The sequence below is a fragment of the Hesperophylax consimilis genome, unplaced genomic scaffold, assembly GCF_061612785.1.
Source record: "Hesperophylax consimilis isolate HC1 unplaced genomic scaffold, BYU_Hcon_1.0 scaffold_36, whole genome shotgun sequence".
In the NCBI taxonomy this organism is placed as follows: domain Eukaryota; kingdom Metazoa; phylum Arthropoda; class Insecta; order Trichoptera; family Limnephilidae; genus Hesperophylax; species Hesperophylax consimilis.
The window spans coordinates 712310-715659 of record NW_028301266.1 but is presented as its reverse complement, the minus strand read 5'-3'; positions in this window follow the sequence as shown (position 1 = coordinate 715659).

Genomic DNA, 3350 nt, shown 5'->3' with positions numbered 1-3350 from the left:
ATTTGCGATGAAACCATGTATACGGTGCGAGATTATTTTTTTGATCTCAGGCGAGAGTTTAGAGAGCAGAGCAAATTCAAATAATCGGGATTGACGACTGAATACATATAGGTCTACAGTTAGAGATATCCGATTTATTACCTTTCTTAAAGATTGGAGACAAGAAGCTTGTTTTACATTTTTTGGAAAGGTGCCGACTTTTAGAGATAAGTTAAAAAGTTCAGTAAAAGGATAAGTCAGGACATTTTGATAAGGTGATTGGAGGTAGGTTATCAGGACCAGCCGATTGTAATATGAAAGGATTTTAACATGTCCTTATCTGTGGCGTGTATTTACTACACATTGCTTCTAATAACTTTAATAATTCTATAAATATAATAATTTCTGCGTTCAGATTTTAGGTATTCCTCCGTTGTACATTTATGCTCGGAATTAAAAAATAAAATTTTACATACTTTTCAAATTCAATTAAAAATCAGAGATTTTTGTTAAAAATCGGAAACAAATACACCAATACAATCAACCGTGTGATACTGCTACGAGAAGAGTGTGTGAGGAAATGACACGCTATTGATGTCCCGCTTTAGTTCGCTATGCGAAATTATGAGAAATCCACACGACCGCAGTTGTATTTTGACTTAGACCATCGATACCTACGACCTCATAGCTGTGTGTGTGCTAGCCGCCAACCAGTCGGTCGCGTACCGTCGTTAGATGTGGACCCCTCCCACGTTTTTTTAGCATCTGCTGATGGGGTTTTCATGTTTTCAACAATTAAATTACAATTATTATCACTTTTGTTCATATTTTTCCGATATTAAATCGCTTATTTTGAGATGTGTAGGTATTGCTACACAGCACCGGAACGCGTGGATTTTTTTAGCACAGTAAGGGAAAGGTTAAATAAAGTTAAAATATCACTTTCTTCGAATATGCATTGATATAGTAATTAAAATAAGTTCCAAAGTGAAAAATACTCTCATTATCGCTTGGCTTGAAGGACACAATTGAAACGTTAATTTAAATGATTTTGGCCGTGTTCGGAGACCATATCGTATTGGACAGGTACCTCACAGCTTTCACTTCCCTATATACTTCCCCTTACCTCTTTTTTCAGCTTCTCAACTTACCCTTATTGCTACACAAGGTTACGAAAGGTTGGGACGCTGGTGTGATATTCACAAAAACATAATTTTAAGTTTTGTGATGGAGTTTGGGTGTTTCCGGCAAAGATACGATTCGTGGTAGCGGTACCTACCTCCCTGGCCTACGAGATATATATATATATATACCGTCCGTGGCTTGATATTAAATCACTCTGGTACTGTACTCGCTGAGATACAGTCTTAATACACTGGCTGTGATAATACTAAAATACTCTTTAACTATTGCCCGCCATCCAGATCAAAGTATACCACAAGTTAGACAAATGTTTGCGTCCCGAACATCAATTTTTTTAGATATGCTAAGGAACTAACTGGCTGTCTGAGTACTCTCCGGCTTTTGCAAGCATTCCTTCTTTATATCTGGGAGTACTAAATCTATATCCGTATACGGCATTTCACCTCCACTTTCTTCCTGGAGCTCTGTATCCTTCTTGATGCCAACAGTATCTGGATTTAGTAGATCCATGGCACTGCTGTGGTAGGATTTGGTAACTGGCACAAGCCAAAACAAATATACCTGAAACAGAACATAGTTATAACGGAACTCCAGTTTGAATGATCTTTAAAAGTTTTGTTTCGCTTGGAATATTCTGTCAAAACAATGATATCGTATGCATAACGCAAATAAGGATATAATTATTATGACTATCTTGACCTTGAAGTTGACATTTTAAAACGTTTTATAGAATCGTTGTCAATCGTCGCATAACTCAACATATACTATAAACATATCTAAAGTTGAACCGCTATACAATTTATTGGGTCCACCATTCGGCTTCCAACAGTACAATGACTATCGATATTTGAAAGGCTCTCGAAACACTTTCATTAAAATAGGTAGACGTATAATTTACTGATCAGGTTTCTCAAACAAAACGTCAGTAGATTTCCTAACTTGGGTGTACTGATTGGGGTAAGATAAGAGAGTCGCGTTAGATACAGCGCGGTTGTGCATTTGAGCCAGCCATAGCCCAAATTAAAGATCAATGATCGCTCAGTTTCATTTAGATTAACGGCCGCTACCAAAATGAGTAGCATGATATAAGCATAAGTACTTACCAATAGCTATTAGAAGCCTGTGATTAAAAATAAAACGTCGTGGGTTTACAGTTTACAGGATATTACGTAGATTTCGAGTTTTGAATCAGGATGAAACTGCTAGTGAAGAAACATGTGTCAGAAAATATGTTAGTTGTACACAGACAATAACGAAGTCATAGACAAATATTATTTATTTATTGACCCTTTCAAACATTGCGTTTCAAATATTTATTTTGCAAGAACTATAAAAAACATACATTGCATAAGCGATAGAGAGAATTACAAACTGTAATGTTTTCATATGACGAGCGTGTAGGTAAATTGTTACGGTGTACCGTTCAGTACTTTCAACACTTTTTTTCAGTTTGAAATGTTGTATGGGTACTTCTTATTTTATTATTTTAATTTCTGAAAATATTAAAACTGTTTGTGAAACAAGATAAAATTATCTTTCCCAATCAAGAAGATCAATTGGTCCCGGTTTATGACAGTCAGGATCGGCAAGAGGCAAGTCTCTCAACTGATGCCACGATGACTTATCTAGACGAACAGTTGGCATATTGCCGCAGATACTAGGCAGCGTAAGTGCCTTGATGTTGAAGAGAACCCGTCCCTTAACACCGATCTCTAATTGAATGATTCCTGACGTGGTTGCGGAAGATTGGCCTAAGCCGCTAACTCTCTGAGAACTGGCTTGACGAGGGATGCCTACGAGCTCTGCAGCACGATCGGTAATGAAGTGAGCTTGACTGCCCGAATCGATCAATGCGCGAAAGGTTTGGAAACGGCCGGATGAATCGCGAATGCCAACATTGGCGGTTGACAATAGTACTATGGACTTGTCTCCTAAATTGGTGAGGACCTGAATTTTAGAGTCGGAAGAAGAAATCTCCTGGTCCGTAGACGTCGTGGGGTGTTGATGCTGATCTTCCAAAGAAGCGTTTTCGTCTCGATGGAATAAAGTATGATCTTTGTGCCAATTCGATACAGTAGACAAAATACCCTTTTCTACATTGATAGATGCAATACCTATTCCAATCAAAATGAATTTATCCAAAGGACATGTAACTACTATAATAATAAATTTGCAAATATAGACACTCGTGCTGACATATTCACTGCTAGTTACAATCACTACAGAAT